The sequence below is a fragment of the Triticum urartu genome, chromosome 7 (assembly GCF_003073215.2).
Source record: "Triticum urartu cultivar G1812 chromosome 7, Tu2.1, whole genome shotgun sequence".
In the NCBI taxonomy this organism is placed as follows: domain Eukaryota; kingdom Viridiplantae; phylum Streptophyta; class Magnoliopsida; order Poales; family Poaceae; genus Triticum; species Triticum urartu.
The window spans coordinates 354,916,230-354,938,750 of record NC_053028.1 but is presented as its reverse complement, the minus strand read 5'-3'; positions in this window follow the sequence as shown (position 1 = coordinate 354,938,750).

The window sequence follows — 22,521 nt, the reverse complement described above, 5'->3', positions numbered from 1 at the left end:
CAATCCAGAATTACTCACTAGGATGACTCTAATATCACCATCTTTATATATCAAAACAATCATAAGGAAACAAACTTCTCATAGTATTTAACGCTCTTTATACGAAAGTTTTTCTTATATCCCTCTTGGATGCCCATCATATTAGGACCAAATTCATAACTTAAGAAAATTACCATGCTGTTTAGAGACTCTCAAAATAATATAAGTGAAGCATGAGAGTTCAACAATTTCTATAAAATAAAGCCACCACCGTGCTCTAAAAAGATATAAGTGAAGCACTAGAGAAAATTGCCTAGCTCAAAGAATATAAGTGAAGCACATAGAGTATTCTAATAAATACGTGATTCAGGCGTGTCCCTCTCAAAAGGTGTGCACAGCAAGGATGATTGTGGCAAACGAAAAAGCAAAGACTCATATCATACAAGATGCTCCAAGCAAAACACATATCATGTGGTGAATAAAAATATAGCCTCAAGTAAATTTACCGATAGACAAAGACGAAAGAGGGGATTCCATCTGGGGCATCCCCAAGCTTAGATGATTGGCTGTCCTTGAATATTACCTTGGGGTGCCTTGGTCATCCCCAAGCTTAGGCTCTTGCCACTCCTTATTCTGTTTTCCATCAAATCCTCAGCCAAAACTTGAAAACTTCACAACACAAAACTCAACAAAAACTCATGAGATCCGTTAGTATAAGAAAATAAATCATCACTTTTTCGTACTGTTGTGAACTCATTCTTTATTTATATTGGTATAATATCTACTATATTCCAACTTATCCATAGTTCATACCCCCCCCCCCCGATAGTACCCATGGAATCATCAAAATAAGCAAACGGCACATAGAAAACATAATATGTCAGAAGCAAAACAGGCTGTAGAAATCTGAAAACTTCATATACTTCCGTAACTCAAAAAATTCTAAACCATTAGGACAACATGGGAAATTTGTACATAAATCTTGTGTAAAAAATTCATATGAAAAGCATGTATCTGTGATTTATTGAATTTTCTGTAATGAGCGCAAAAATTTCTGTTTTTCAGCAAGATCAAATCAACTATCACCATAGACCATCACAAAAGTCTTGCTTGGCTCAAACACTAATTAAAAAATCAAAAAAATTATTACAGCAGTAATAATGTGTATTTATTGTAAAACAGAACCAAAAACCAAAAACATAAAAATAAAATTGGGTTGCCTCCCAACAAGCGTTATTGTTTAACGCCCCTAGCTAGGCATAAAACAAAGATCTAGGTATTATTATCTTTGGTATGCAAACCATAAGTAGCCTTCATAATAGATTCATATGTCAACTTAATTTTCTTTCTTCAAAAGTGTTCCATGCTCTTCCTTAATGGATATTGAAATCTAATGTTTTCTTATTTCATATCAATAATTGCACCAATCATTCTAAGGAAAGGTGTACCAAGAATAGTATGACATGTAGGATTGCAATCTATATCAAGCACAATAAAATCTATAGGCACATAATTCCTATTTGAAACAATAAGAACATCATTAATTTTTCCCATAGGTTCCTTAATAGTGGAATCCTCTAGATGCAAGTTTAAAGAACAATCATCAAATTCACGGAAACCTAGCACATCACATAAAGCTTTTGGACTCGTGGAAACGCTAGCACCCAAATCACACAAAGCATGGCACTCATAATATTTAATTTTAATCTTAATAGTAGGTTCCCACTCATCATAAACCTTTATAGGGATAGAAACTTCTAATTCAAGATTTTCTTCAAAAGATTTCATCATAGCATCAATGATATGTTTAGTAAAAGCTGTATTTTGATTATAAGCATGAGGAGAATTCAACATGTATTGCAACAAGGAAATACAATCTATAAAAGAACAATTATCATAATTAAAATCCTTGAAATCCAAAAGAGTGGGTTCATCGCTACTTAAAGTTTTGACCTCTCCAATCCCACTTTTATCAATTTTTGCATTAAGATCTATAAACTCTGAATCATTGGGACGCCTTCTAGCTAAAGTTGACTCATCTCCAGTCCCATTTTTATCAAGATTTATATTGGAAAACAAAGATTCAATAGGAGTCACACCAATCACTTTAAGATCTTCATCATTATTCTCACAAAAACAAGAAGAACACGCTTTTACGAACCAATCTCGCTTAGCACGCATCCTAGCGGTTCTTTCTTTACACTCATCAACAGAAATTTTCATAGCTCCAGAGATTCATTAATATCATGCTTGGGTGGCATAGATCTAATTTTCAAAGAATCAATCTCAAGAGAAATTATATCAACGTTCCTTGCCAAATCATCAATCCTGAGCAATTTTTCTTCAACCATAGCATTGAAAACTTTTTGTGAATTAATAAATTCTTTAATATTCTTCTCAAGATCAGAGGGTATTTTATTATAATTTCCATAAGAATTTTTGTAGGAATTACCATAATTATTAGACAAATTACTAGGAAACGGCCTAGGGTTGTAATTACCTCTATATGCGTTATTACTAAAATTGTTCCTACCAACAAAATTCACATCCATAGATTCATTATTATTCTAAATAAAATTGGACAAAGGCATATCATTAGGATCAATAGGAACACTCCTACTAGCAACCAATTTCATAAGTTCATCCATCTTTCCACTCAAAGTATTAATTTCTTCAATCGCATGCACTTTTTTACTAGTGGAAGATCTTTTGGTATGTGCCATTGAGAATAATTAGCCATAATATTATCTAGGAGTTTAGTAGCTTCTCCTAAAGTAATTTACATAAAATTACCTCCTACGGCAGAATCTAAAATATTTCTGGATGCAAAATTCAATCCGGAATAAAAAATTGTATTATCATCCATAAACTTAAACCATGAGTAGGGCAATTTCCTATCATCAATTTCATCCTCTCTCAAGATTGTGCAACATGTTCATGATCAAGTTGATTAAAATTCATAATATCATTTCTAAGGGAGATGATCTTAGCGGGAGGAAAATACTTGGAAATAAAACCATCTTTACACTTATTCGATGAATCAATACTATTTTTAGCCAACGATGAAAACCAAGTTTTAGCGCGATCTCGTAGTGAGAATGGAAATAACTTCAATTTAACAATATCATTATCCACATCTTTTTTATTTTCATATCACACAATTCAACGAAATTATTTAGATGGGATGCGGCATCTTCACTAGGATGGCCGAAAAATTGATCTTTCATAACAAGACTGAGCAAAGCATCATTAATTTCATAATATTCCGCACTAGTGGCGGGAGCAATCGGGGTACTAATAAAATCATTATCATTAGTATTGGAAAAGTCACACAACTTGGTATTTTCTTGAGACATCATGACAAAGCAAGCAATTAACACACGAGCAACCAAAAAGAAAATGAAAAGACAAACAACAGAAGGGCAAATAAAATGGCAAATCTTTTTGTGTTTTTTCTAAAACCGTTTTAGGAGTGGGGGAGAGGAAAATGGCAAATAATTTAATGCAAGAGATGAGAGTTTATGGTGGGTACTTAGTAGGCTTGATATGGAACCTCCTTAGAATCGACACCAAAAATTCTTCCTGCTACTTCTTGAGCTTGTGTTGGTTTTTCCCTTGAAGAGGAAAGGGTGATGCAGCAAAGTAGAGATAAGTATTTCCCTTAGTTTGAGAACCAAGTTATGAATCTAGTAGGAGGTACACACAAGTCTCCAATCTATGCACCTGCACAAACAATCAAACACTTTCACCCAACGCGATAAAGGGGTTGTCAATCCCTTCACGGTCACTTACAAGGATGAGATTTGATAAAGATAGATATAAAATATTACTAAACATAGAAAAAAATAAAAGTAAATAAATTGCAACAAGATATTTTGGGTTTTTTTTTGGTTTATAGATCTGAAAATATATGATGGAAAATCTTGGGGCAATAGGTTTCACTAGAGGCTTCTCTCTTGAAGGAAAAGAATAAGGTGGGTGAACAAATTACTGTTGAGCAGTTGATAGAAAAGCACAAAGTTATGATGACATCCAAGGCAATGAGTATGGACATAGTCATCACGTCCATGTCAAGTGGACCGACTCCTGCCTGCAACTACTACTATTACTCCACACATCGACCGCTATTCAACATGCATCTAGAGTATTAAGTTCATAAGAACAAAGTAACATCTTAAGTAAGATGACATGATGTAGAAGGATAAACTCAAGCAATATGATGAAAACCCCATATTTTTACCTTTGATGGGAAAAATACAATACATTCCTCGCAACCCCTACTTTGTCACTGGGTGAAGACACCGGAAGATTGAACCCAAAACTAAGCACCTCTCCCATTGCAAAAAAAAACAATCTAGTTGGCTAAACCAAACCGATAATTCAAAGATAAATACAAAGATATTGAATCATGCATATAATAATTCGGTAAAGACTCACATAATATTCCTAGATAATCTTATCTTAAATCCACAATTCATCGGATCTTGACAAAGACACCGCAAAAGAATATTACATCGGATAGAACTCCAAGAACATCGAGGAGAACATTGTAGTAAAGATCAAAGAGAGAGAAGAAGTCATTTTGTTACTAGCTATGGACCCATAGGTCTGTGGTAAACTACTCATGCTTCATCGATAGGGCAATAGAGTTGAGGTTGATGCCCTCCGTGACCAAATCCCCCTCTGGCAGGATGCCGAAAAAGGCCCCAAGATGGGATCTCACAGGAACAGAGGCTTGCGGTGGCAGAAAAGTATTTTGGTGGACGCTTCTATTTGTTTGGGAATATTTGGGAATTTATAGAGAAAAAATTAGGGTTGGCGGAGTCCCATGGGGCCCACAAACCAGGGCGCCCCCCCTAGGGCGCGCCTTGAGGGCTTGTGGAGCCCTCGGGACTCTTCTGGCCCCCTCTCCAAGCTCCGTGGGTGTCTTGTGGTCCAAGAAAAATCATCGTAAAGTTTTATTCCTTTTGGACTCCGTTTGATATTCCTTTTCATAAAACTCAAAAACAAGGAAAAAATAGAAAATGGCACTGCGATCAAGGTTAATAAGTTAGTTCCAAAATAATATAAAATAGCATAATAATGCATATAAAACATTCAAAACAGATAATATAGTAGCATGGAACAATGAAATTTATAGATACGTTGGAGACGTATCACGTGTGTGCGCTGCGTGGGCCACCAGGCACGCCAGGCCCAGCTCCCGGTCTAGTCCAGCCCAACCCAGCAATGAGTCGGCCTCCCAGGCCGCTAGGTGAGCGACCCGCCTATCCCGTGCCCGTGAGCATTTGCTACTATATTGCACTGAGTCCCTATGCAGCCCGTCAGATTAGATTCGGCATGTAAACATATTTTTCCCGTTCTGCAATTTATCAAATATCCAGAGCATTGCATATTTATGAGAATACCACTGCTTTAAATTATTAATAACTAAATAACCATGCTTGCAAATATAACATGTCATATATGTAACTGGGGTAGAATTGCAATTAGTTTCACAATATGTAACTTTCATCCATGTAAAAAATGTTTAAAATGGTTGTTTGCATTAACTTGCACAAATGACATGCTAAAATGGTTTATTTCATAACTAAATAACTGTAGCTTCGAATTAAATGGAATTTATATGTAAATGGTGTAGAAAAATGTGTAGATTAACCTGATGCACTTTATTTTGCTATTTAACAACATTACAATTGTGTTTTAGGTAGAACAGTACCAAATTCGAAAATAACATATGGGGATTTTTCGGAATTGCTCTTTGTTGTTTCCGGCCTTATTTAAACTTGCCTAGATGCGTAGTTTACATATGCTTCACCTCTTGCCATGTTAACCGACATTTAACGTTGTCTTGTACATAAACAAGAGCAAACTAAATAATTGAATGTGGTGTTTCATCAATACGTAACTCATTGCATATTGAGTTCCACTTAATTTATTGTAACATCCCAAATTTTCAATTTGGAATGTTATACATAGGTCATTCATGCATATCATATTTTACTGCATTTTTGCTTTGCGATCCTCGAAATTCTAAGCAACTCAAGGACCCACAGAGAGAGTTGGGGATTTCAAGTTTTTCATATTAGAATTTTATCAAATATCGAAACAAGGATCACTTTGGTTTTAGTTATTTTTCTCTCCGAAAATATTTCATATTAAAATATATGAGAGGAGATAATATCACTTCTCCAAAATAAAGGGAATATAGGAGGAAAAAATATTAAAATCAAATGAATAATGTATTTTTGGACTTTTATTGCGATTTTATTTGAATTAGCAAAAATATGTGTTTTCAAAATTGCATTAGAGGCCCAAATAAATGTTCACTTTTCCGCAATATTATTAGAGGACCGTGAAAATTTATTTCAGGATTTTTGGACTCCGTTTAGTATTTGTTTTATTTGGTTTTTAGCGTCAGGGTTATTTCAAAAAAAAGCCCGATCCGGACTGCCCGGCCAGGATTTATAAGTCGCCGCCCGACCCCGCCGCCAGCCCAGCCACCAGCCCCGCCACCCCAAACCCTAGCCGCCGCGCCGTCGCCTCGATCTGCGCGCTGCCGCCAGCCCGCGCCGACGCCACGACGCCGCCAACCCCGTCGCCCCGGCGCCGCCGACCTCGCCGCCGAGGTAGCCGCTGCCACCGGCGTCCAGTTTTTCTCGGGAAAAACCGATCGGTTTTTTTCTAGTAAACCCTAGATTCATTTTTTTAGATTTCGGTTCGGTTTTTCGTCAGTTTATTATTTAGCGGACATTCATCCATACGTTTATTTTAACGAACATTGTTCGGTAGTTAGCCGCCGACAGTGAACGTTCGTTCGTTAGCCTGTTCGTCTCGTTTTATTTTCCAGGGTTTCTCTGCGATTATTTTCGATCGCGATTTCTGCCCTAATCTTTGTTTTAGTTTATGTTTTCGCTCGTTGATCCAAATCAGGTGAAACAAGCGCCTAGATCTTCGTCTCGGAGCCCTCTTTCTGTTTAACCAACTTGAACAAGATTTTGGTACTGTAAAATTTGACTTTAGTCCAGATTAGTAAACGAATCTTGTTTCTTTCATAGTTTGAGTTTCGTTGCTCCGTTTGATTTGATTCTTTTTGCAAATCGAATCTCTTTAGTTGAGTTTTCAGATTTGATCTTCTTGTTTGAGTTTTACCCGTGCATCTTTGTTTGATTGTTTGTGTATGCTATTGTTTGTTTGCGATAGAATTCCCGGAGTGCGAAGCGTGCTACTACGAGTCTCTAGGATTTGCAGATCGTCAGCAAGGCAAGTAACACATTGATCATACCCCTTTATTACCTAGTTTATGCATTAGTTTCAACCCTCACACATTGCATGAGTAGGATCTCTTAACATGTGGGTCTGGGAAGTATATGATGAGGTAGAACCTATTACCTGTTTTACTATCAAACCCTTGGGAGTTACTTCTATGTTATGCTTATATTGCTATGCTATGCTCGTATACATGGTTTGGGTTTGAGTGGATCCATGACAGATGTGATTTTGTTAAATAATGGTTCAACTTAAGGTGGCAACTTTAATACACATCTGGGTGGATTGCTTCTGGGCACCTAGAGAATCCAGCGTTATCCTACGATATCCCGGAGTACCCGTGTGATCATCCTACGGTCCGCCACCCAGGCTCAAAGGGATCATGAGATTTTTCATGCTAGAAACTTTCGTGTGCAGCCACAAGACATTATGGGCTCTGGCATAGTTGAGTATGTTGTGTGACCTCTTTCAGTGGTAGGCTAGTAGATGTAGGGGAAAGTAGGTGTAACTGTCTGCCCAGAGTCAAGAGTAAATGCTTCTGAAAGACTGTGTCTCGGTCATCCATTTATCAAACACCCTGTAGTGCGAGAAATCCAACAGAGGAGATCGAGTCTTATGGGGAAAAGTGCACAAACCTCTGCAAAGTGTACAAACTAATCATGGTTAGTCGTGTCCCTGGTTATGGACATCTTGAGTATCTGGTACTTGAATTATTGATTGGATCTCATCACTCTAAAATTAATTTGTTGGGATGTTAATGATTACTTTAATTGGGATTGAGTTGGAGGAACCTTCTCAATGATGTTTCAACCACCATGATAGTTAAATAAAATCTATTCCTTTGTTGTAGGGAAAAATTGGCTTTTCGCAAAACAATATAACCATAGAGCCTCCACCAGCCATATATGCATGTAGTGATAGCATTTATCTATTCATTGCTCTACTATGTTATATTGCCAGCATATTCCATGTGTTGACCCGTTTCGGGCTGCAACATATCATGTTGCAGACTTTTCAGACGAGGAGTAAGGTGCGCTAGGTCGTTTGTCATGCACTCAGCTATGCCGTTGGAGTTGATGGACTCACTTTATCTTCCAAGCCTTCCGCTGTTGTCTTAATTAGATGGCCTTAAGCCATATTTATTATATTAAGTTCTCTCTTGAGACTATCGATGTAATAAGTGTGTGATTGCTACTCTGTTATAAATCCATTCGAGTACTGTGTGTGTCAGCATTACCGATCCAGGGATGACACTGAAGCACAAAGACTTGTCCGTCTGAGGTCGGGTCGCTACATTTATAGTATTGTTTGTTGCACTTTGCCATGCCATGCCTCATTAGAATATACATGCATAATACTTGATTGTGCATCATGCTATGATTATGCTTGCTTGTTTGCCGTGTTGTTTGCTTATTTCTAGTTGTGGTTATTCTCGATAGTTCCAGTTACATTTTGATTGTGAGAATTCGTTTAACTATGTTTGTTCATCTATTTCATGGACTCGATCTTCTTCCTAGAGGGATTTTAGGGTAAATGACCATTACCGTGGATATCACTACTATCTTTGCTTGGTAGTTGTCTCGATGCTATCACTATGTCTCGCTAGCTACCACTTGTTTTTCAAGCCCCCCAAATTTCCTTGATAAATCCTCTAACCTTCCACCATCCCAGCAAACCGTTGTTTGGCTATGTTACCGCTTTGCTCAGCCCCTCTTATAGCATTGCTAGTTGCATGTGCAGTGCTAGTTGTTCCATGTTGGGACATGGATATCATGGGATATAACAATATCTCTTATTTAATTAATGCATCTATATACTTGGTAAAGGGTGGAAGGCTCGGCCTTTTGCTTGGTGCTTTGTTCCACTCTTGCCGTCCTAGTTTTCATCATACCGGTGTTATGTTCCTTGATTTGTGTTCCTAACATGGCTGGGGTTTATGGGCCCCCCTCGATAGTTCACTTTGAATAAAACTCTTCTAGCAAGGCCTTTAACATTTTCCAAGATAATAATATTGTATTAATTATTTAACTCATAGGGCATAATGAACTCGAGGATTCTTTGTTCCACATAATACATGTGGGCCAGTGTTGATGGTGTTGGTCCAAACTAGAGCCCCTTGTAGCTCCACCACGGGGAAACCCGAGGACTGGTTTTAGTTGCATGGACTGCTCTTCCGCCGTGTCCTGGAGCGACATACACGGCTCCTATCATGATCATCAAAACGCCGGGATGTCTTACTGGTTTAGTTTTACCTTTGACAAGTGGCTTGTCCTCCGGGGTTCCTTATTGTAAGAATCGTGTTATCACAGTCTAAGGATGTTCCATCGGATGCATGTGGTAATTTATAATGGACTACTTGGACCACCCCTATAAGGTTAAATCTTTTTGGAAGTCGTTCCTGTGGTTATGTGGTGACTTGGAAATTTATAATATCCGGTTGTAGAGAACCTGACACTAAACCCAAATTAAAATACACCAACCACGAGCATTAGCGCGACCATCTCTTTTCGAGGGAGTTTGGGAAGAGAACATGATGGGGTTATGTTTAACTCATAAGTAGTTCAAGATCACTTCTTGATCATTACTAGTTTGCGACTGTTATGCGTAGTTTACTCTTCTTACTCTTGTACTTGTAAGTTGGCCACCATACAAATGCTTAATGCTTGCTACAACCTCACCACTTAACCATTCCATACCCATTAAGCTTTGCTAGTTTTGATACCCATGGTAATGAGATTGTTGAGTCCTCGTGGCTCACACATTACTACAACAATAGGTGCAGGTACAAATATAGTGATGCTTTGACATGAGAGCGATGCATGTTTGCTTTTGGAGTTTTTCTTCTTCCTCTTCGACGATCATAGGATGGGTTCCTGGTCGGGAGCCTGGGATTATCAGGGTGTATGTCATTATTCTTTTTTGTTTGATTTCATCTGTAGTAGGACCCTGCTCTTCTGTCTGATGATTGCTATGTATTAATGTATTGATGTATCCATGATGTAGCTTGTGGCCATTGTAAGCCTTTATCTGGTATTCTCATCTATTCAGTACATGGTATGTTGTTTGATATCGACCTTGCTATGCGCTCGATTCTACGCCAATCTTGAATTCATCACGTGGTCGGTATAGAATTACATCTTGGGCGTTGCACTAGCTAAATGCCTATATGGTGTAAGTAAGTGCTGAAGCTACATGATGTTCTACTCTGATGTATTTCAATTATGAAATCCTGGTTCTGTAATACGAAAATGAAATATATTGTGTGCTTAATATGAAATGTCAATTTGATTAATAAATGGATTAATAATAATAGGCCAATTATCCTATTTATTGGGTTATTCTATTGCAAATGGTTATTGAGAGAACACTGTGGGCGATGACCTCAGACAACCCACATAGTTTCTAGGAAGTAAACGTGTTGGATCAATGAACAATCACACACGACTTCCTCTAGAAAACTGTTTGCGTTAGGCCACCTAGCGCAAACATTTTCCACATAAAAAGTGTGTGTGATGGACAATCGATGCCACACAGTTTCTTCTAGGCATCGTGTGTGATGCATTCGATAACGTGAATGATAAAATTGTTAATATCGTCTACAATGGCAATGCTACCATAGATGATTTGATGGGGGAAATTGTGTGTGATGTACGTGCGAACGGAAATGTTTGTCTGGGATTCACCATGCAGGGTGTACATATGAACGGAAATGTATTTCTTGGATTAACTGTGTGGGATGTACATACGAGCAGAAACGTATTCCTTGGATTGACTGTGTGGGATGTACATATGAACGAAAATATATGGCTTGAATTCACTGTGTGGGATGTACTTATGAACCGAAACGATTGTGCCCATATAATTGTCTGCGATGGCTCGCCCGATCGCACACGAGCTCTTTTTGCCCCGCATGTGTCACCGGAGGGCCTATCCCTGACAGTTTCTGGGTTGTGTGGGAAGGACCCCCTATCGCACACATAGACAAAGCGATGGTTTAAAACTCCATCGTGGAAAGGGGGTAAAAACCGTTTGTATAGCACGACGTTGCACCAGTGCAAGGCAGATAACTAGGTGTCGACTCCCACACATACCAGTGCATTTCAAAATATACACACAATATGCATGATATGTGTAACTACAACATGGCATCACAACATAACTCTATGACTCAAGGTATTTATTTAAAAGGCTCCGAAGAGCCATACATACCTTGATATTACAAACATGGGTATCATGACCCAACATACAAAATCATACAAGCAACAAGCGGAAGCATAAACCTACCTGAGTACAGACATCTGAAAAGAAAGAAGCCTAGGAAGCTTGTCTATCTACAAGACCCTACATTGGAGCTAGACCTCTGTCTGGGATTCCCAAGCTAATCGGCCAACGTCGAACTTCACATGGAACTACTAGTGAGACTGAAGTCTCCTCTGCAAAACATAAATTAAGAAAATGTGAGTACAAAAGTACTCAGCAAGACTTACATCCGAACGAACTACTTATGCATCAGTATCAACAATGGGGTTTAACTGCAACAAGCCAGCTTTGACTCAGTGGCTATCCTATACTACGACCACTAGTAACTCCTTAGAGGTGAGAAGGCGCACACAAGACCACATAGTCACCACATCAATACACCACTATGGATCCGCGCTCGTCTCCCTACGAGAAGGCCATCCATACCACTCACACTTATCTTGCGCATTTTAGAGTATCCATTTCAACTTGTCTACGAAAAATGTAATCTTTCCAAGTAGTTCATATCCGAGGACGCGGCTATTTGAATAATTTGATAACCTTGTAGGGGTGTACTTCTTCACACACGCTGTCACCACTTATCACTGTGTACACATCATGTATCTCAGCAACCTTCAAGTGGAGTCTGGGCGAGGGTGTCATCCACGACCTAACTAATCCACACAAGACTCTAGTCCATATTTATCGCCTATTTGAGCTCGATCCGCAAGGAAGTCCAGCCGAGGTTTCCACTACAGCCCCAAATGATGTGTGTGATGGCCTGCAAGTGCACAGGGCTATATAGCAATTCCGTGATAAGTAAGGTTTGTCGATTCCCATAGGGTGCGAATAGGTTGGCACCACAATCCCCGCAGTTGTGTTGTGAATAACACAACCACACTCACACCCTAACTGGAGTTTGGAAATAGATCACTTAAGTAAGTTGCAAGGGAAAGGTGAAGACAGAATTAAACTAAAATAGAGAGAACGGCAAATAAATACTAAACTAAGAAGAGGAAATAAACTAAGAGAAGTATTTGATGTTTTAGATGAGATTGTTGGCATCTAGGTACAGTCTCATTCGGTACTGGCGCAGAATGGAGTTAGGGTTTTATGACTATGTCACATTGTGACTAAGTTAGTACCTGCACTATAGGATACGGTGGTCTACTTCTGTTGGGCGGTCCCTCACATAATATCATCTCTCAAGACATGCTATATTGAGATAACTGATTCATCCTACTTCATGTCTAATTCCTACTCGTCCTCGAGTACGTAAATGATAAAAGAAATAATTTATCAAGTCTGAATGCTAGGAAAGTGCATAAGTTTGATCAGTGATAATTTCAATCACTTTTCCTAACATCATAACAGTAACTATTTCTCATAAAACTTCTCATGTTAAAGTATCAACCAATTCACATGTGAAGGTTCAAACAATGAATTCTCTTAAAACTCAACAACCTATATTCTTAGTCACCAAACAATTGCAATTCAACTTATTCAACAGAGTCTAAGTAAGAGCTCCACATATTCCATCATCATACAGTCTTCCATGATTGATAGTACTCAAAGCATATTCTTAGAACAAATGGCATCCATCGAACATAGAGAAAGATATGGGATTAATGCTTCGCCTCCCAACTCATTTATCATAGAGATAATTGTTAACAATAATTAATCATGATCAAATATATTTGACTAGCCATATGTGCCTAGATCTTTCCCCGCCACATGATTATTTGCCAATTAGAGAGTAAATGAGGTTGAAATGAGAATGCACACTACTGACTCTTGCATAAAAGTAAATACTAAAAAGTAAAAGATAGGCCCTTCGTAGAGGGAAGCGGGGGTTGTCATGTGCTTTTTACTTGGATGCCCAAGCTCTTAATGCAAAGAAATGTCACGTTATATTGCCCCTTATGATAGCAACCTTTATTATGAAGTCCATCACTTTTATTACTTTACCATCACAAGTTCGTACAACGCTCAATTTTCCCTTACAATAAAAGATCAAACATTTTTAGGAGCAATTTTTATTGCTTTATGCACCAATGACAACTGACTTGAAGGATCTTATTCAATCAATAGGTAGGTATGGTGGACACTCATGGCAATAAACTGGGTTTAAGGGTTTTTGGATGCCAAGTAGTATCTCTACTTAGTATGAATTTTTGGCTACCAAAAGATCCTAGGAAAACACCACATGTTGGATGATCCATAACAATATAACTTCTATGCAAATATACACAACCATAACTCATTACGTTGTCTTCTTGTCGAACTTCAAATAATTTTCTCAATTTCGAAAATAATTGATGGGTATTCACAATCATAGAAGATGTCCAAGATAATATATTTGTATGTCGAAGTTCTCTTCCTTATACTAATCATTCATGAATTGCTTGTATGACCAATATTGTGATTGTCAAACTTCAAAAGATTTCACTTTCTAAACCCAATGTGAAGCTACCACTTGGCATGATATGAAAATATAATTTCAAATTCATGATATTCAATTTATTCGTAGGATATAAGTGAAGCACAAGAGTAAATGACAAACTACTCCAAAAAGATATAAGTGAAGATCAAATGAGTAGTTAAGTAGATGGGTAGCCATTTGAGGACTCTCTCTTATTTTGAAACTTTCAGATCTAAGTATTTTATTAAAACAACAAGCAAAACAAAATAAAATGACATTCAAGAATAGCACAACTCATGTGAAGGAGAAAAAACTTAGGCTCAACCAATACTAACCGATAATTATTGAAGAAGAAAGGTGGGATGCCTACTGGGGCATCCCCCAGCTTAGATGCTTGAGACTTCTTGGATACTATCTTGGGGTGCCTTGGGCATCCCCAAGCTTGAGCTTTTGTGTCTCCTTAATTCCTTATCATAACACGGCTTCCCTAAATCTTAAAAACTTCATTCACACAAAACTCAACAAGAACTCATGAGATAAGTTAGTATAAATCAATGCAAAACCTTATCATTCTCTACTATAGAAAACCACTAAAATTATTATTTAACATTGCATACTAAATGCCTCTGCATATTTAATACTCCTATCCTCAGATAGAATCATTAAACAAGAAAATATATGCAAACAATGCAAACATAATAGCAATCTGTCTAAACAGAAAAGTCTGTAAAGGATGCAAGAATATTCATACTTCTCTAACTCCAAAAATTCTAACAAATTACCATGCTGTAGAAAATTTGTTGTATATTATTTTGTTAAAATTTCAAGTTTTATCACTTTCTAACTTTCCAGAAGAATTCAAACAATGATGGAAAACTTTCTATTTTGAAACAGCAACATGTAGACTTGCAAAATAAGCATGGTAAGTACTATACTTGACATATTTATTGAAATAAAAGATGCAAAACATTATTCTAAATAACAGCAAGCAAATCCTAACAAATAAAATGACGCTCCAAGCAAAACTAATATCATGTGACGAATGAAAACATAGCTCCAAGTAAGGTTACCAATAATGTCGAAGACGAAAGGGGGGATGCCTTCCGGGGCATCCCAAAGCTTAGTTTCTTGGATCTTCCTTGAATATTACCTTTGGGGTGCCTTGGGCATACCCAAGATTAGGTTCTTGTCACTCCTTATTCTCCTCATATTGATATCTGACCCAAAACTTAAAAACTTCAATACACAAAACTTAATGGAACTTCGTGAGATAGGTTAGTATGATAAAGACAAAGCATTCACTTTGGTACTGTCAAACACAAGATTCATAATTGTTCTCACACAATTACTACTGTACCTTATCATTTCCCCAATTTATAGTGAGCAATATAAGCCACATAAACTAGGAAATAAGCAAACTATGCATTGAAAACATAATCTGTCAAAAACAGAACATTACGTAATGATCTGAACAATAACCATACTACGCTACTCCAAAAATTCTGAAAAATTAGGAAAACATGGGAAATTTGTATATCAATCATATGTAAAAAAATCAAGAATTTATCATGTTCCAGCAGAGTAGATCAATTACGTTACTGGGCGAAAAAGTTTATGTTTTTGCACAGAATCAAGTCAACTATCATCCATACTATCCCAAGGGCTTTACTTGGTACTTCATTGAAAAAAAAGCTATAAAACATGATTACTACAATAGCTTAAACATGTGAACACACAAAAACAGTAGGGGTAAATGTTGGATTGTACCCCAACAAGAACTTTTCTTTAATGCCTTTTTAGCTAGGCATGATGATTTCAATGATACTCACATAAAAGATAAGAATTGAAACATAAAGAGAGCATCCTGAAGCATATGACTAGCACATTTAAGCCTAACCCACTCATGACCCACAAGTATGGAGGAACAATTGTAGCTCTTTTCGATAAGTAAGAGTGTCGAACCTAACGAGGAGCAGAAGGAAATGACATTTGGTTTTCAGCAAGGTAATGTCTGCAAGTGCTGAAATTGTAAGCAAGAGAGTAGTTTGATAGCAAGATATTTTGTACCGAGCAAGTAATGATAATAGTAAGAAAAAGTGCAGCAAGGTAGCGCAATCCTTTTGAGGCAAAGGACATGCCAAAATGGTGTCTTATAATAAGCAAAGCGTTCTTGAGGGTACACGGGAATTTCATCTAGTCACTTTCATCATGGTTATTCGATTCATGTTCGCTACTTTGATAATTTGATATGTGGGTGGACCGGTGCTTGGGTGTTGTTCTTACTTGAACAAACCTCCTACTTATGATTAATCCCCTCACAAGCATCTGCAACTACGAGAAAAGTATTAATGATAAATCCTAACCATAGCATTAAACTTTTGGATCCAATCAGTCCCTTATGGAATAGCTCCTAAACTAGGGTTTAAGCTTCTGTCACTCTCGCAATCCATCATCTAATAACTACTCCACAATTCATTCCCTTAGGCCCAAATATGGTGAAGTGTCATGTAGTCGACGTTCACATGACAACACTAAAGGAATCACAACATACATACTATCAAAATATCGAACACATATCAAGTTCACATGATTACTTGCAACATGATTTCTCCTATGACCTCAAGAACAAAAGTAACTACTCACAAGTGATAAACATGCTCAAGATCACAGGGGTATTAAATAGCATAATGGATCTGAACATATAATCTTCCACCAAATAAACCATATAGTAATCAACTACAAGATGTAATCAACACTACTAGTCACCCACAAGCACCAATCTATAGTTCTGGTAACAAGATTGAACATAAGAGATGAACTAGGGTTTGAGATGAGATGGTGCTGTTGAAGATGTTGATGGAGATTGCGCTCCCCAAGATGGCAGAGTTGTTGGCGATGATGATGACAATGATTTCCCACTTCGGGAGGGAAGTTCCCCCGATGGAATCGCTCCGTCCCAAAAGTCCTCCCTTTATTTTTTTTTCTAGGTCAAAATGACTTATATACTAGAAGATGGGCACCAGAGGTGGGCCTGGGTGAGCACAACCCACTAGGGTGCACCTGGGCTCCCTGGCACGCCCAGGTCGGTTGTGCCCACCTGGTGGGCCCCCTCTGGTACTTATTTCCCCCAATATTCTTCAAATATTCCATAAAAATTTTTCGTAAAGTTTCAGCTTGTTTGGAGTTGTGCAGAATAGGTAGCCTGACGTAGCTTTTCCAGGTCCAGATTTCAAAATGCCGAAATTCTCCCTCTTTGTGTGTACCTAGCAATTTATGAGAGAAAAGGCATTAGAATTACTCCAAAAAGCATTATTATGCATAAAAACATCATAAATAACAGTAGGAAAACATGATGCAAAATGGACGTATCAACTCCCCCAAGCTTAGACCTCGCTTGTCCTCAAGCAAAAACCAGAATCGAAAAACATGTCCACATGCTTAGAGAGAGATGTGTCGATAAAAACAAAATACGGGCATAGAAGCATCATGTTGATTATTATAACAGCAACAAACTTAAACATAAGACTTTTATCATAGACTTATCATGAATAAGTAACAATTCATCACACTATCGAAGTATAAAGCATAAACTCAGTTAGAAACCAACAAACTATGTTCTCATTCAACTTTGCAACTACAATTCATCATCTTTTCAGGAAGGGTCACGTATCGGAGCCTTTAGGCAAGTCCACATACTCAACCATCATTTAGTATTCTATGATTGTTGACACTCATCGCATACACATGAGCAAAATGTTTCAACTGGACATATAGAAAGATAGGGGCTTATAGTTTTGCCTCCCAACATATTCACCTCAAGGGTGATGTCAACAATAATAACTCATGCTACCCATATTCAAATGGACATATGTGCTTAGATCTTTCCTCACCACATGATGCTTGCCAGAGGAGAAAAATAAAAAGGAATAGAGAGAAAACTTTGACTCTTTGCATAAAAGTAAATACATAAAAGTAAATGATAGGCCCTTCGCAGAGGGAAGCAGAGGTTGCCATGCACTTATTTGTTTGTATGCCCAATCCCTTAGTGCAAAAGAACGTCACATTGTATTGTCCCTTGTGATGGCAACATTTATTAGGTAGTATGTCGCTTTTATTCTTCACCATCACAAGTTCGTACAACGCTCAATTTTCTCTTACACTAAATGATCTCACACTTCTAGAAGAAATTTTTATTGCCTTATTGCACCGATGACAACTTACTTGAAGGATCTGACTCAATCCTTAGGTTGGTATGGTGGACACTTGAAAATAAGATTTTGGTTTGAGGGTTCTTGGATGCACAAGTAGTATCTGTACTTCGTGCATAATATTTGGCTAGCAAAGATAGGGGGCAACCACCACATGTTAAAGGATCCGTGACAATATGACTTCTATGTGAATATGAACAAACATAAATCATTAAGTTATCTTCCTTGTCCAACGTCAACAATTTTGGCATATGATATTTTGATGGGGGCTCACAATCACAAAAGATTTCCAAGATAGTATATTTATACTTGTATCTTATCTTCATTATTAATTCTTTCATTAGTTGCATCATTGACTAATGTTATGTTTGTCAATCTCTAATAAAATTTTCTACTTATACTTTTACTTATGTGGTTTCATCACCTACCATAAGATTAACATATGATCTTCTTGATTTATTTCCTTTCCTTTTATTTATTTCCTTTCTTTTTATTGCAACATGAACGTAAATAAAGCAAAAACTCAAACTAAACTTTATTATATATCTCGCACACGATTACAAGTATAGATCACTAAGCAAACTCTCGAAAACAAAGGATCAAACTAAACTTTTATTCATATAAAGCAAAAGAGAACTATGGATTGAACTAAGATAAGTAGAGGCAAAAGATAGTGGGGATGATACAATACCGGGGCAGCTCCCCCAAGCTTGGCGGAAGCCAAGGGGAGTGCACATACCTGATACTCAATTTTCTTTTGGTGATGAAGAAGGAGGTGGTGGTGATGTAGTAGAGATCATGTCCTTCAAGATTAAGAGATTCTCCAATCTACGGACAACGCTTCGGAGGAAGATATGATGTGCTCTTGATGCAGAATATTTTCACAAGTGAAATATTTATTTTGCACACGAACCGTTTCAATGATTTAAAAGGCTTCAATCTTAGTATGGGTAAGATAAGCATAGTAAGGTTTAAGGATATCTTCTTCTTCCTCCTCAGCAGACCAGGCCTGCTCAACTGCCGGTGCTTGATCTCCGGTAGCCTCCTTGCTCTTGTCTCCCTTGACGGCTTCTACGGATTCTTCTCTCTTCAGCTCGATCTTCATCAACCAAGCATCCTCTTCCACGTTGTTGGAGGATGAAGAAGACATGATGCCTGGCTCAACAGATCTGACCGAAAACATCAAGAAGATTTCTCTGTGATACGGTGATCAACAGGTTCGGGGGGGGGGGTATATAAAGATTTCTCTATCTTGGGAAACAAGCTATCTGTAGAAAAACAGAGTCCAAAAGGTACCCGAGGTGGGCACAACCCACCTAGGCACGCCTGGTTTGCCAGGTGCCCCCTGGTGTCTTGTGCCCACTAGGGTACGCTTCCTGGTTGTTTCTTATTTTCCTAAAAAATTATACTCTAAAACTAATAAAAAATATTTTTGCGGCTTTTTTGGAGTCCATTTACTTAACGTATCACGTACCTCCTTATTTTCACGATTCTGGAGTGTTCTAGAAGGACTCTTTTATGTGTTCTTCCGATGGAAAAGTTTGGATAATATTACTTTCAACATTAATGGGCGTACCTGAGATATAATATTTTATTCGTTGCCCATTAACAACCTTCGGGTTACTACCTTTGGCATTATTTATTTTGATAACTCCAGACCGATAAACCTCCTTGATAACATAGGGTCCTTCCCATTTGGAGAGGAGTTTTCCTGCAAAGAATCTAAAATGAGAGTTGTACAAAAGAACATATTCTCCAACTTCAAACCCATGCTTTTGAATTCTTTTATCATGCCATCTTTTAACTTTTTCTTTAAATAACTTGGCCTTTTCATAAGCTTGCGTTCTCCATTCATCTAATGAGCTAATATCAAATAACCTCTTTTCACCAGCAAGATTGAAATCATAGTTGAGTTCTTTGATTGCCCAATATGCTTTATGTTCTAACTCAAGAGGGAAATGACATGCTTTTCCATATACCATTTTATAAGGAGACATACCCATAGGATTTTTATATGATGTTCCATAAGTCGAAAGTGCATCATCTAATTTCTTAGACCAATTATTCCGAGACCTATTGACAGTCTTTTGCAAAATTAATTTTATTTCTCTATTGCTAAGTTCAACTTGACTAGTAGACTGAGGATGATATGGTGATGCAATTCTATGGTTGACATCATACTTGGTAAGCATTTTACGGAAAGCACCATGAATAAAATGTGAACCACCATCAGTCATTAAATATCTAGGGACTCCAAACCTTGGGAAAATAACTTCCTTAATCATTTCAATAGAGGTGTTGTGATCAGCACTACTAGCTGGAATAGCTTCTACCCACTTAGTAACATAATCAACAGCAACCAAAATATGTGTATACCCATTAGAGGAAGGTCCCATGTAATCAAATCCCCAAACATCAAATGGTTCAACAACAAGTGAATAATTCATAGGCATTTCTTGATGCTTACCGATATTACCTATTATTTGGCATTCATCACAAGATAAGACGAACTTACGGGCATCCTTGAGGAGAGTAGGCCAATAAAATCCAAATTGCAATACCTTGTGAGCAGTTCTATCTCCAGCATGATGTCCTCCATAGGCTTCGGAGTGACATTTCCATAGGATTTGTCCCTGTTCATGCTCAGGTATACAACGTCTAATAATACCATCTACTCCTTCTTTATAATGATGTGGGTCATCCCAAAAGTAATGTCTTAAATCATAGAAGAATTTTTTTCTTTTGTTGGTATGTAAAGCTAGGTGGTAACTATTTAGAAACAATGTAATTAGCATAGTCAACATCCCAAGGAGTATTATGAGAAACATTTATTGCAGCTAACTGCTCATTAGGAAAACTATCATCAATAGGTAGTGGGTCATCAAGCACATTTTCAAGCCTAGACAAGTTATCAGCTGCGGGGTTCTCAGCTCCTTTTCTATCAGGGATATGTAAATCAAATTCTTGTAGCAAGAGAACTCATCGAATAAGTATAGGTTTAGCATCTTTCTTTTCCATAAGATCTTTAATAGCAGCATGCTCGGTGTGAACAATTACTTTTTACTCAACAATGTAAGATCTAAATTTATCACAAGCAAACACCATTGCTAGAAATTCTTTTTTAGTAGTAGCATAATTTCGTTGAGCATTGTATACAGTTTTACTAGCATAATGAATGACATTCAGTTTCTTATCAACTCTTTGTCCTAGAACGGCATCAACAACATAATCACTAGCATCACACATGATTTCAAAAGGCAAGTTCCAATCAGGTGGTTGAACGACAGGTGCAAAAATTAAGGTTTTCTTGAGTGTTTCAAAGGCTTCTAAGCAATCATCACCAAAAACAAAAGGAACATCCTTTTGCAAAAGGTTTGTAAGAGGCCTAGAAATTTTAGAAAAGTCTTTGATAAATCTCCTATAGAAACCAGCATGACCTAGGAAACTACAAATACCTTTGATATCTTTAGGACATGGAATTTTCTCAATTGCATCAACCTTAGCTTTTTCCACTTCAATACCTCTTTCAGAAATTTTATGACCCAAGACAATACCTTCATTAACCATAAAGTGGCACTTCTCCCAATTAAAGACAAGATTTGTTTGTTCACATCTCTGCAAAACTCGATCAAGATTGCTTAAACAATCATCAAAAGACTTCCCATAAACAGAGAAGTCATCCATGAAAACCTCAACAATCTTTTCACAAAAGTCAGAGAATATAGCAGTCATACATCTTTGAAAGGTAGCAGGTGCATTGCATAAACCAAAAGGCGGACATCTATAAGCATAAGTTCCAAAGGGACAAGTGAAAGTGGTCTTTTCTTGATCAGGTTGAGAAACAGGTATCTGTGAAAAACTAGAGTATCCATCTAGGAAGCAAAAATGTGTGTGCTTAGATAATCTTTCTAGCATTTGATCAATAAAAGGTGGAGGGTAATGATCTTTTCTAGTTGCTTTATTCAATTTTCTAAAATCAATTACCATTCTATAGCCTGTAACAATTCTTTGTGGAATAAGTTCATTCTTATCATTAGGAACAATAGTAATACCTCCTTTCTTAGGGATGCAATGATTAGGACTTACCCATCTACTATCAGCTATAGGATAGATTATACCTGCTTCCAGAAGTTTTAATATTTCCATTCTTACCACTTCCTTCATTTTCGAATTTAACCAACGTTGGTGATCAACAACGGGTTTAGCATCAGGTTCTATATTAATCTTGTGCTGACATAGAGTGGGACTAATGCCCTTTAAATCATCAAGAGTATATCCAATAGCAGCTCGGTGCTTCCTTAGAACTTCCAATAATCTTTCTTCTTCATGTTCTAAAAGGATAGCACTAATAATAATAGGATATATCTTCTTTTCATCCAGATAAGCATATTTCAAAGTGTCTGG